This window comes from Emydura macquarii, unplaced genomic scaffold, assembly GCF_026122565.2.
Source record: "Emydura macquarii macquarii isolate MOO-44397 ecotype Brisbane River unplaced genomic scaffold, CSIRO-AGI_Emac_v2 contig_3328, whole genome shotgun sequence".
Lineage (NCBI taxonomy): Eukaryota > Metazoa > Chordata > Testudines > Chelidae > Emydura > Emydura macquarii.
In genome coordinates, this window is record NW_027133465.1 from 5,577,918 (window position 1) to 5,591,686 (window position 13,769).

Below are 13,769 nucleotides of genomic sequence, written 5' to 3' on the forward strand. Positions count from 1 at the left end.
AAATCGCCGCCGCCAGATCGATCTTTCTTGATCAATTGAGCGGTCAGTGAGACCTGCTCAATCGATCAGGAAGTCGACTGAGTAAGTCCACCCCCTCAAGTAGCGTAGCACTGAGCCGGCTCAGCCGTCGGCTCAGCGCAGTGAGAACAGCGCGCAGAAGGGAAGCAGAGCAGTCGATGTCAGTTATGCAAACTCTGCGTAACTCCCATCGACTGCCTCCGAATTGCGCAGTAAATGCGAACCAGCTCTAAGTTAGTTTGCTAAGCCCTATGCAACCTTTTTAGCTATTGTTTGACAACCGGTATCATTCCTTCAGTGTGCCTGACATGGCTCTGAAATCCACATTTTCTCCACTGTCCATAGAGGGAAATTGGGAATTGGAGGTTAGGGACAGGAGTAATTCTGTCAGGCAGCACTGCAATCACCAACAAAGTCCCACTATTGGTGTAACAGACTGCAAACACTGGCATCAAAGTTAGTGCAGCAATCTAGGCTGGGCCAACAGTGGGATTTGAACCCAGACCTTCAGCACTAAAAGCACAAGCCTCACACACTGCAGATAAAGGAGGCCTGCCTTTAGTAGGCCATTGTAGTCAACTCAACTTCTTACATGATTAGCCACTGCAGGGGGGCCCAAAGACCTCATGCGGGTTACAGCAGCAGGCAGGGGGCTAATCAATCAACCAGTCCAGCCAGCATTCCCATCCTGTAGCCTGTGGGATGGATGGGAGCCAATCAGCACTCCGGATTAGAGAATCAATATCAATGAAGCTTTAAAAACTGGATCAGATTGCTGTATGAGTGCCAGCTTTATGCTTTGTGGGGTCCCTCCACAAAGATTTCTGCAATGTGGCTTTCTTCTTTCCCTCATTCAACGTTCCCCACTGGGGGGGCTCCCTGCACAGCTGGGAGTGTGAGTGGGCCAGCAGGTCTGCTTCTTGCTTTGACCATTGAAAGGGGACAAATCTAAGGAAATAGAAAAGACCTTCCCCCTGCATATCACAGGTCAGAGAGAGGACAAGCTGATGGGTCATTTTGCAGAGAAGGACAGCTGAGTGCACGCCAGCCTTTGCTATGATGGCTATCCCTCAGACTACGTGCAGCTAGCAGACTGCTGATCACTGTACCCAGAGCAGCAGCTCCACCCCCCAACCCTAGGCCTGCTTCAGGATTATCCATCAAGTTGTTCTCCCCTCCCCACCTCCCTTTTATTACAGGTTTCATCCCCCCAGAGGAGCCTCTATTTACCACTGTCACATTCTGGGGTGCAATCCAGACCAGTGAGGGGTTGTCTCACCACTTGCCCCACAACCTTGGGTGCCTCACAGGGCTTTGCTGTGGTAGCTCCCAACCAGGGCCATTCACAAACAGCCTACTGGCATGTAGGTCATACCCAAAGAGGGAGGGAGTAACTGCAGCCCTGGTCCAGCAACTCAGACACCCGCCGCCTGTCAGAACCACTCCAATCACGTTCTGGTGACCCCAATGCTCCCAGGCCTGACATTTCCCAAAAGCATGTGTTCTGGCCCATTCAGATATTGAAAGTCCCTGTAAAGAGTCAATATTTAACCATTCGCTACTTTAACAAGAGTTACCAAGCAGCTCAGCTTCCACATAACACTGGATTAATATCTTTACACGTGTACTCACTTAAAACCCCTTTGTAGTTCAAATAACCTTTTTTTATTTTTAAAGTCAGAAACAGTTACAAGAAAAATAAAGAGAAAGTGCTTCTTAGTAGCTAAAAACTTAAGCTAGACTTGCTTCAAGGTAAAATCCTTACCACAGGTTCCCAGCAACATGGCTGACCAAAATTCTCAGGTCAGGCTGTCCCCCCAAAGTCACAGGGCTGATTCCTCTGCCTTCTTAGGTGAACGAGACATGAATTGGGGTGGTTTTGCAACTCACTTTTATAACCCATTCACCCTTTGAAATGCATTTTCCCCCGAGAGTTACCCCTAGATAAAGTTCCGTTCAGCTGTGAGAGAGGCTCCATGCTGTTTGCTAAAATGCAGATCGATTGTTCCATCCCCGCTCCCTTCCTTGTCAAAGAATGGCCACTTGGCCAGTGATTGCCCCTCAACTTTGAAGACACCCAACTGGAGGCATCTATCTATCTTTAAGAAAACAGGTTTGCCCCCTTGTTAGACCTGTCTTCATCTTATGCTGAAAACTCTTAATACACATTTCAGACATTACACAAGAATATTGACTATTATTGGTTTTCAAGTGATGCCTCACAAGGCACATTTTGCAAAGATCAGTACAGCAGCATGTAGGGTGTGAACACCGGGGTGCTTTTGGTCAGTCACCCAGCACCATTGTCAGAGAAGGGAAGCAGTGTTGTCGAATGCAGCTGAGACCCAAGGTGTGTTTACACGGCAATCAGAAGTGTCACGGGAGCTTGGCTACTGCAACTTCACTGCTATCCTAATTCGAGCTAGCCAGACACATCTGCAGCACCCGCAAATGTAATAATCTTGGCTCTAGCACCTGCTACCAGCTGGCACCTGAAGCAGCAGCATCAAATGCTGTCCTGGGGGGAGCAACAGCCAACAAGAGGGCAGCTGGGGAGAGGTCTCGGAATCCACCCACAGGGGGCAGAAGGAAAGTGGTTAGAGGAAGAGGTGAAAAGAGACTGTGCTGGGGTGAAAAGGGGTTTGGCCAGAGGAAACTGATAGAGGAAGCTGGACCACGAAAGGCTACATACAAGGGGCACAGAGCTTACAACTGGTGAGGTTGGCTCTTGGGATGCAGACAGCAGGCATGCTGTTTGGGCAGCTGGGGGAACGGATGTGGGCCTCTGGAAGAGGAACTGTAATTCACAGGCTGGAAAGAGGTGCAGTCATCGCCACGTCAAAGCACAGGAGCAGCACAAGCCAGAGAGAGGTGGAGGTGGGACGGCAGAAGTGAAGTTAGACTTTGCAGCCTGGGAGGAGGAGTTGATTCCCTGTTGGGGTGACACAATGTGTTGAAAATCATCATTTCTTATTGTCCTAAGCAAGTATTTTGATGTGCCTTTATGTATTATCCTGTTACTGATGTTATCATTCCTGCCAAAAGGCTGGGTTTTTCCTTTATAAAGTTGAATATTTAAGGTGATCTTGTATTGGTTTGCCTCTGTCTCTCTCCACAGCAGACATAGACTAGCCAAGGCCTGGGTCACTGCGCAGTCACACCTCCAGTTGCGGTTTAGACATACACTTGGAGGCACAGCATTGGGGTTGTATTTCTGGGTCTGCCATGGACTTGGCATATGGACATCAGTACGGCTAAGATTTGGCTTGGGTATTTTTTGCACAAGTCATGGACAGGACAAGGACAACAAACAGTAAATCACAAACAACCCAGCCCTGCTGCCTGGGGCTGAAATCACGGAGGTCATGTAAAAAAATCATGGAATCCATGACTGACTCGTAACCTTAGTCACTGGGCAAGTCACTTAACAGCTCTGTGCCTCAGTTTCTCCATCTATTAAAAGGGATAATGATCCTTCCCCACGTTTATAAAGTAAGAGGTCTGCGAGTGAAGAGCCCAATATACCATGGGCCAGATCTTCAGCAGGTGTAAATCTGTGCCCATTTACACCAGCTGACACCAAAGTGCTATAAAACTCTGGTTAGCTAGTTCTGTTGAGCGGTCAGGCATAAAAGCCAGAGAGAATTCCTTCCTCCAGAGGACAGTGCAAGCTATGGAGCTGCAGTTAGACAGCCGCTCACCCCCTCTGGATTACAGCCATGTGCACTGCCGATAGGAAGCTACAGTCAGGGTCGTAGCCCAGAGGTGTATTTCTAGACATGAATACTGTCAGCTCCTTGCATTCTGAGCCATTCAAAGGTGGAGGGAGAAAACTATATCTTTGGGTTAGGCTTTTTGATAGAAGGCGCTAGAAGAGGGCAACGTGTTCGTCATCATCATCATGCCAGTTTCGTGCACTGACATTGCAGGGAGAGGATCGGGGGCCCTTTGAAGAGCCCCCCTTGTGGGATCAGGCTGCACCCCTCCTACCTTCTCCACGCACCTGCTCTTAGGACAAACAGTGGGCTAATGCATCCCCTCCCCAGACACTGGCAGAGGACAGAAGGGCTGGTCATGGCAGACATCCCCTAGGCCAGAGGGCACTTGGAGGTGCCTAGAGCGAGGCAGGGGATGGCGGGGGGACAGCCCCATGCAGGGCACCCACTATGCCTTGCCTTCCCTCATCCATGGCAGAGTAGTTCTTGAGCCATGCTACCACCACAGCTGCAGCAGCAAAGGGGACATGTGATGGGTGACTACCCCACACTCATCCTGCCGGGTTTAATGCAGGCCAGATGGGCCAATTAACCCATTAGGCAGCTGATTAAGGAGGCTCAGTTAGGCAGGAAGAGACAGGGCCTAGAAAGCCCAGGAGCAGAAAGGAGAAGAGGCTGCTGCGAAAAGGCAGACAATCCCAGGAGAAGGAGAGTAGGTAGAGGTTGCACTCACTCCCTGGGAAAAGGGAGAAGGCTTTGGGAGCTGGTAGGCCCAGGAAGAAGAGGGGAACCAATGGTAGGAAGCAGCCCAGGAATACAGCAGCATGGCCAGAGAGAGAGCAAGCCCAGATGGTTGAGCTTAAGATCCCTGGGCTGGAACCCCAAGAAGAGGATGGGCCCAGGTTCCCCTACCAGCCACAGGACGAGTGGCACCAAGGCAATGAGTGAGAGGACTGCCTAGGACCATTAAGGATCTAATCCTCCCCTGGAAAGGGGAAAGACAGATGACAAGGCCAGAGGGCTAAGCCACGAAGCAGATGCTGGGGTTCCTGAGGCTGCAAGAGGAGCTGCAGGCAGACAGAGTAACAGTGAACAAGCTGCGGATGGGGGCGGTGGAGGGGTGTCATCCTCGAGCTAATCCCCAGAGTACCAGGAGGAGGCGCTAGTCTGGTGGTGAGTGGTGCACCTCATGACAGGACCCCTCAGGAGAACTGCTGCATTAACCTCAGATAGGACTTCCGTAGGACCAGCCAGAGGTGGTAACTATGGAGAGCAGCTTGTTCCCAGCTCCACAACCCATCATCCCCCACGGAGCCTGATCCCCAGGGTGCATCAACAGAGGGGCTTCTGGCAGGTCACACAAAGTGGTAGAGGATGGACGAGGGGCAGCACACCCCTCTCCTATGCCCCTGGGGCATGTTCAGACTGAGTTTGTTCTCTTCCACATAGAATAATGCCCCAGATAATCTCCATCTCTATTTCCAGAATGGCAACAGCGTGTTTGGTCCTGTACAAAACAGCAGATGAGTGGTCCCTGGAGGTCCCAAAGATGTCCCACTTTAAGTGGGAAGCATAGCGCGCTCCAGATATCCCTATAATGCATTCAAATCCCTCAAGGACTCACTACCACTTCCATAAAATGTCAAGATTCACTCAGCCATACAGAGGATTCTGTTCCAACAATATTTGCTTTATTCCAACAGTCGGGGGAGTTTGCTGGGATGAAGCAAACAAAAAACATTTGCAGCTCTAAATGCTTTTCCTTTCTTGCAGTTAAACAAGAACAGGAACTTAGCTATTTCTCAAAGGGGAATTGACAGTGGTAGAAAACTCAAACCTAGATATTGTGGGGAGCAATTTGTCCTCTCGAGTTATTAACCCAGCAGAACAGAAAACTTTAAAAATCAATGTAGCTCTAACTGACTCATGAATGTGACCTTGTAATATGAGGAAGGCCACAAAAGCCAGAGCTTTACCGGCATGGAAATGAGCCTTGAAAGAATAAAGTTTGGGGAAGTTGCCCTTTAACATCTGTGTATGATACGAACAGCTGGACTGCTTTAGCAGATGTTGCTCTGCAAGAATTCGCCAGTGTTGCATCATGAAAACTCCTTGAATTTTCCAGAAATCCATCTCAGCCGACTGCTAGAAACCTTGCCTGGGTGTATGTGTATATTAGGAGCTATATAATATACACTCGCTACGGAGTCCTGCAATTTTCTCCTCATTTCAAACAGGAAGGAAGATTTAGCTTTGGCTAAATACTGCACGTGGCTTTGGTTATTTTGTGGATATTAAAAAAAGAGGGCAAGACGTGGATAATATATTGCTAAGAGCAAAAGAAAATGCTGCTTTTACCACGTTTCTTGTGGTCAGAAACAGTATTCTGAAACGCAGATAGCAGAAGATAGAGAGAAACAGAACACCCCCACCCCCTATCTTTAACAAGAACATTCACAGGACTGCAAAGTCAAGTACCCCAAACTTAGGAAATGCCAGAACTGAGGTTACCTGTGCAACTTAAATTCAGCCCCTTTGTGCATCTGCATTACCTGATGTAATGGTGTGGGGTCATCCCTCAGCATCCACGCCTCCTCATAGTTCAAATGGTGGGGTGATCTCAAGAGACAAAAGTGGGGAAGGGGAGAAATTAGCAGCAGTCTGTGCTCCCAGGACTCGGGCAAGGCAGGGCAACAGACAGTCAGGGATCTGGCCTGCGACCAGGCAGCCCCAAAGCAGTCTAGGCACTCAGGCAGGGTTGAGCACCAAAACACAGACCTCCTGGCCTAGCTGGGGGAGGCTCTCACCACAAGGGGGGACAGCAGAGGGGTAGGGGGACCCAGCCACACCCTATTCCACCAGGACCTAGCCTAGGGCCCTAACCATGGAGGAATGCTTTGCCAATGAGTCAGCAGGGTCCCAACCGAAGCACGCTGACTCAAGTGCGGGCAGTAATGCAGCCAGCTTGTAGTCAGCTGCCTCTGGTCTTCTTCCTCCCCTCCCCTCGGGGTGTAGCTGAGTCCAGGGGTCAGTGTCCATCTCCTGGGGTAAACAGCCACTGGTAGTCCCAGCATGGCATCTGTGTTGTCGGTCTGTGCCGGTCAGTCAGGCCAGTCCTCGGTGCAGCGAGAGTCCACTCCGGCTTCCCACTCCAGCAGCAGATGAGAAACATCCTTCTCCTCTAGCAGCTCTCACCTGAGTGAGCTGCAGGACCTGGCTTTTATATCTCCCCTTCCTGTCCCACCCCTCCACTTCCAGTGGGTGTGGCGTGACGCACCCAGCTTTGCCCACCAGGTGGCGTGCCTCAGCCCTTCGGCGGAAACCTCTGAGTGAGGCCACGCCTCCTCGTTACACATGATCAGGTACTATTTCTTCCCCAGGACCCTGCCTCATTCAGTGCACAGGACAGATGGTATTCAGTTAAAGAAGCTATGCCATATTTTGTTTTCCCCTCATTGGTCAATGTGGGCCCAGGCCTTATTCACTGCATGCTACTCAAACCCTGCTCTGAAGACAGAATTATTAATTCCCTGTTGGATTTTTCTGGGGTGCACATTGCATCTGAGTGCTTCAGATGCAAATGAATTTATTTTCACAACCATCCCATGAGATGAGCGGGTGCTGTTATTCTCGGAGGGGAAGCTGAAGCCCAAAGCGATGAAGGTAAAAAGTTTCTATTAGTTTTAGGCACCCAATTTGGGATGCCCGCAGGACCTGAGTTTTTCAGAGACCTTACCACTATAAAACACTTTTTGTGTTCAAATCACAGCTCCCTCTGACTTCAATGGCAACTATCAGAGCTCCGCACTTCTGCAATTCAGACCCCAGGACCTTAAACTGGGCACCTAGAAAATGAGGAAGACACAGTTAGCGACCCCTGGGAAAAGTCTCATTTAAGTGACTTTCCCAACATCACAGAGGAACTCTTTGGCAGAAGCAGTGGCAGAATCCAGTTCCCCTGGCAGCATACAGCTGCCATAACCATGAGACCAGCCTTTCCTCTTCCTGCAGGCCCCTGCCTCACTCACTTCACATATTAAACAGGGGTCCTACAGACAACAGCCTCCTTCACTACTCAGTCTGATTTATCCCCCCAGCAGGTTGATTGTGTGCACTGAATGAAGCAGGGATGTTGTGAAAGAGGGATGTTTTCATGCTGTTAACTGTATCACACACACACACACACACACACACACACGGGGTCTGCTCCAAGTCTCCGTAATGCCAATTAAGTCATAATTTTCTGCATATACTATGACTTCCAGTTCATCATATGCCCCCTGATCAAGTCACCACCAGCCGTTCCCACATTTTACAGGATATAGTCCCGATTTTCACAGATGACGCCTAAGTTTACAAGACATTTAGAGTCCCACGTTTATTTTGGGCATCGCAGCATGCTGATGTTAGATCAATACATGACAAAACATCACACCTTGATACACCATGAAGACACAAACAGTGACATGAAGTTTCAAGACATTCAGAGATGCGGATGCAAGATTTTCTAGTCCTGTCAGATAAACAGAAGTAGGAGGCTAACTCCACTGGTGAATGGCCACGTGGGGAATTGAGACAGTGATTCCTTATTCCCAGTTCCTTTAAAACAGGGTAAGATAAAGCCCTATTCCCTGCTGTATTCACTTGAGTATTTTTCTTGCTGACCACATAAAAATGGAACAGATGAGGCCTCAGGGCTGCCAATACCATTTCTAACTCTTCTCCTGCTCAAATATCTGCAGTACATCCATGGGTGGTGGGAACTGGAGTTTCTTATTGCTCTCATTGAATTGCTGCCAAGGGCAAGGGGACACACAACATGTGTGAGACTAGAGCAGACTTCAGTGCATAAATACAAGTGAGAAACAGCCAAAATATATATATATGTTGATTAGTTTGAGACAATTTTTGCGAAATAAAAACACGTAGAAAAAAAATGTTTTTTAAAGAGCTCTGTCTTTGAGATAGAGTCATTCTTAGCCATTGGTCTGCAGGGTTACCTCTGTCCTGTATCTGACAACAACCAGAAAAACCAAGAGCCTACGTTGTCAAAGAGGACTAGTAATTTTATTTATCTTAGGTACTTATATAGCTCTTGCTACCATAGGATCTTTAATGTTGCTACCCTCACAACTCCTCTGTGAGATAGAGAAATGCTAGTCCCTGCATTTTATAGAAGGGGAACAGAGACACACAAAGATCTAAGTGCCTCGTCCAAGGTCACACAGGAAGTCTGTGGCAGAGCAGGGACTGAGTCTCAGGTTAGAGCCTTAACCACTGGACCATCCTTCCTCTCATTTATTGGGTACCCAGCCTAAGACACCTTAAAGGGTCATCCACCTTCTGAAAAATCCAGCCCATTCAACATGCCTCACACGGGGCATCCAAAAATGGAGGCACCCCAAAATATCACCAGTCACTCTTGAAAATGTCAGTCAATCATTGTCCTTTAAATGGGAGCCATCACTCTGGAAAGGCTCTTTGGTCTGAGGTGATTAGATACCAGACTAATGTGTGGTAGACGTGTTCAGGGTAGGTAGCTCCTAACAGTAAGGTGTGAGAACTAGTCTCTCAAAGCAAGGAATGGGCGCCCCTGCACTGGAGTAATTTAAAACTGGACAGAACACTGGAGAACGGTCCTGCACTGACAGAGGGATGGATTCAACCCCTCACTCTTCTTCCATACTATGATCCGGCTGTTGAACACTCACCTCTTGGTTACTCAGAGAGAAAAGCAGCCTCTCACTCCAAAGAAAAAGAGAAAGATGCCTTCCAAATTATCACAAACACCCTGTATTGCAATCAGCCCTCATCCAGTTCTCACTGAAGGGAAAGGAAAGATACCATTCCGTAGGTATTGCTTTGGATCCACAGCTAGCTTAGCTGCTGCACGGTTGGCATTAGTGATCAAAAAGTGTTTTTATAATAATGCTGCTTGCTCAGGATAAGCCTTTTTTTCTTTTTTAAATGGGTGAGTAAAATAATATTCTCCCCCCTCCCACCATTTTCATTGTCAGCCAAAGATGGGAGAGTAGATTTTCCTGGAGTTGCCATGACAATTGTGATTAGATAACAGCATTATAGCAGTCTATTCTTTCTTTCCAGCCATCACCAGAGCAGCACGCTTCCCGCCCTGGCATCCTTCTCTCGCAAGCAGTACCGAACCAGTGCTCCAGCATGGGCCAGGACGGAGAGGGGGGATTAGCATTGCTGAAAGCCCCGTCCTTTGGATAGGGGACTGAAGTTAAAGATCTCAGTGAAAAGCCGTGCAAGAGTAGGAGTGTTAGTCCCTAGGTCCTTGCCAAACTCCAGTTTTAGCAATTGCCTTCTGCATCCCTTTCTTGAAGTGTCAGCCAGTTAGAAAGTTGTTCTTCACTTCCTGCCCTGAACTGTTCCACGGGGCACTCGGGGAGAAGAGAGGCTCTATAAATGCAAGCTATTATACAAATCCACTGCAGTGAAGTGCGACTAGAGACAGGAAATGCCAATCTACCCTCCCAGGCGGCTTTTTGGTCCCCGTCGAGATTTCCCTCACTTTACCTAATCAAAACCCAACCCCCTATTTAGTGCTGCTTAAATGTTAGCAGGGGTTCTGCCCCCGCCCCCGGCCTGGTCAGGGATTGTATCCTGTCAAGATATCCCCTTTCTGTCAATGACAGTTAGCAAGACACTTGACAAGGCAGCATCACTTCCATTTGCCACACCTGGGCCTTGCTGGCTGGCGGGACGACACAGACAGTTCAAACAACGAGCGTCCTGTAGCACTTTAAAGACTAACAAATTTAATTTCAGCAGGCATAAGCTTTCGTGGGCTTCAGCCCACTTCCTCAGATGCAGCTGGTAGCTACCTGTGTGACCTTGGACAAGGCACTTAGGTCTTTGTGTGTCTGTTCCCCTTCTATAAAATGAGGGGACCAGCATTTCTCTACCAACTGCATCTGAGGAAGTGAGCTGAAGCCCACGAAAGCTTATGCCTGCTGAAATTAAATGTGTTAGTCTTTAAAGTGCCACAGAACTCTCGTTGTTTTTGCTGTATACAGACTAACATGGCCACCCCTCTGGAACAGACCGTTCAGTAATTCACACAGGGACGTGTATGCACAACGATCACTCAAGGCTTGCTGCTCTGAGAATGCCTGAGCTGGAAGGCCACTATTGGCTGGTGTTGGGTTTCTCTCAGCACGCAGGGCCAGAGGCTCTTCCCCAGTTGGAGGCATGGGTCACAGGAGGAAGGAGAGGCTCTATAATCATTTAAGGAGTTTCTTTTCCTGCAGCGGCAAGTTGAAGAAAGGGGCCATGCCTATTTTGGGGGTTCTTTTACTGCACACGGGAGAATGAAGAAATGAAATCACAGGGGACTGGCAACTGCTTCCAACACACAATTTCCTCAGTCACACTCTGCACATCCATCAGCATGTTGAGCTCTTTATAGGCAGTAATGCATTAAGTAACTGTGGTGAGCTACTACAGGTGGGGAAACAGAGGCACAGACAGGCTACATGACTTATCCAAAGTCAGGTACCAAGCCATGCAGGGGGAATAGAGCCCAGGTATTCTGATTGCCTGTCCTCTAACAGCCACACATTCAAGCTGATTTATTATAGCCACACGACCCTACCTTTGGGTGGGTCCTTCCAGCTCACTCCCTATGACTGGGTCCCCTGCCTGCAACACAACTCCTGAGGCTGTGCTGACTCCCTGCTCAGCTGTCTGTAGGATTCCAGAGCTTCAGTAGCTCCCCTTACCTGGACCAGCACAGTTTACCCAGGAAGGCACTGATTTGGGGATGTTAGTCTGACAATGGAGTCAGATGGGGCTGTGGCTGGGGACAGCGCTCCAGCTGGGGTGTTGGGCGTGTGTGCCGTATAGGATGCCTGGTGGAAGGATGGGGGACTACAGTCAACTCTCCCAGGTGTGCTAGGAAGCTGCTTTGCAGAGCATGGCTTAATTTAATAGGAAAGGAGATGAGCCCCCGTTGCAAAGTTTGGCTCTGGATTTCAAACACCCTATTGTTCAAGGATGATCAGCACTCAGCTGTCAGTTCAGACTGCTACAAAAGAAGGGGACATTTGCAAAATTTAGATCAAGGTGCACGTTTAGATCTCAACCCCTTAACAGAATCCCAATCCGATATGAGATCTTGGTTGAAGCCCACATTGGTCAATATCTGGAAGGAAAGGAAATGCCACCAAGCTGTCATGAAAGCAAAGGTAATACAAATGTGCCAGATGAACAACAGCAATTCTCTTTTAAAAAAAGAAAAAAGTTGACTCGCAGAATCAGGGCAGAATCTCAGGAGACAGCCTGCAGGTCAGTGTCTTGATAATGTCGCTGCCAACAGAGGAAACAGCACACTCAGTAATTTGAGAGACATTGCCCCCCTAGACAGGTTTATGTGGGGATTCAAAGAAATGCAATGGATCATAGCACTCTGCCCATCACACTTCTCGCATATGTTCCGCTAGGCAAAGCACAAATTCAGAATCCAGCAAAATCCACACTGTGGAAGCCAACACAAGCCACGACAATGCCCAGCATAAGGGAAAAATGCAAAAAATGAAATATCTTACATTACTTTGCAAGAAAGCTGCTTTATTCTGTGTCCAGTTCCAATTGGCTGTGCATAACAGCAAGAGCGTCACAGCACTCCACCCAGAGTCTGTCTGAAAAGCTCAGCCCTTAGAAGCATAGTACCCTATACGACATCAGCACGTGTCAGGGCTAGGGCATGGGCAGCGTGGTCTAAGGGTTAGCCCAGGCTGAGAGGCCAGGAGCCAATTACCAGGAATCAGGCCAGGTTGGAACACCAGGAGAGCAGAATCAAGGGACAAACCAGAGAGCATGGATTAAGAGTCAGTTACCAACAATCAGGACAGCAGACGGTCAGGATCAGATGGCAGGAACAGATAAACACCAAGCAGCAATCCACAAGAGACTGACTTCCTGGCTTAAATAGGGGCTGCAATCCAACCAGGAGCCTTGGAGCTCTCCCAATCAGAGCACAGAGGCAGGGCTTGTGACCTTGGGCTTCATGGATATCAGTCCCAGCTGCTGTCTGCGAACTGCCAGGTGGAGAAGAGGAGTGTGATGGCTTCCAGGACCCCCTATGGAGGCAGCTTCTGGAAACCCAGGGCCTGACAGTATGTTGTCCTATGACATGACAGTGTCTTCTGTGGGTAACCTGTCTCCCTATGCCCATCCATGCTCCTGTGACCACACCTTATAACTAAAGAAGAGTTTTTAATCCCACTTTACAAACCGATGGACAGATTGTTCACAGGCATCACTTCACCCAGTACTGAAATGCAGCCACCAGCAAGGTGAAATGCACCAGCTGTTTAGCAGGTGGGTGGTAACACCATGCAAGGGGTTAGGTCAGGAAGTGACAAAGCCAAGCATATTCATTTGGAAGTACAGAGGGAATTTGAGCAGATGCAGTTACCCAACCTGCAATTTGATCAGGGGACTAGGCCTCACCACTGAAATTATTTTCATTTGAAAGCACTGGAGGAATTTCCCTGCGCAACCCCGGACACATTGGCAGGGATTTGTTGATGTTTCTCTGGCACTTTAAGCAGAGATTATCAATGAGGATCAAGTAGAAGGCCTCATGTTTGCTATCGCAGGGGGAAGAGGAGCTGAGTTCTTCACAGCTTCTCTTCCCGTGTTTCTGTGTAAACAGTAGACATGGGTTCCCGCTGCAAAATGTGGATCCAGATCCGGAACCCCCTAGAGTTCAGGATGTCTGGATCTGGGTTATGTCAGCCCATTGGGAGGAAGACAAGCCAGCTGGAAAGTTCTGAACAGAATCCAGGTTTGGGTTCTGAAATCCTCTCCTCGTCAAAAAACTGCTCAGGGGTGCTGGGAGCAAGCTGATGGCTAGTGTGTAAACCGTGGACTTGTGGAAATCAAAGCTCTGGAAAGACAGTACTTAATGTTCTGTGATGTTTTCTCAATGCACTTCATCTCTGGAACAGTCAAATGTGTCTAGTGCTATGCAGGGGAGAACAATCTCCATCGCTGGGACGTCCAAAA

The 13,769-nt window shown here is 48.7% G+C and overlaps 2 long non-coding RNA genes across 2 annotated transcripts; both read right to left on the reverse strand.

Annotated features, from left to right (window-relative positions):
- Nucleotides 1-486: 486 nt before the first annotated feature.
- On the reverse strand, nt 487-7,585 carry LOC137143459 (uncharacterized). The gene is made up of 5 exons (XR_010917165.1): nt 7,471-7,585; nt 6,287-6,353; nt 2,729-2,950; nt 1,394-1,548; nt 487-713 (listed from the first exon to the last, which is right to left on the reverse strand). It is a non-coding gene; the product is annotated as an uncharacterized lncRNA (long non-coding RNA).
- A 4,188-nt stretch (nt 7,586-11,773) lies between these two features.
- LOC137143458 (uncharacterized) lies at nt 11,774-12,719 on the reverse strand. The gene is made up of 2 exons (XR_010917164.1): nt 12,596-12,719; nt 11,774-12,065 (listed from the first exon to the last, which is right to left on the reverse strand). It is a non-coding gene; the product is annotated as an uncharacterized lncRNA (long non-coding RNA).
- Nucleotides 12,720-13,769: the final 1,050 nt, after the last annotated feature.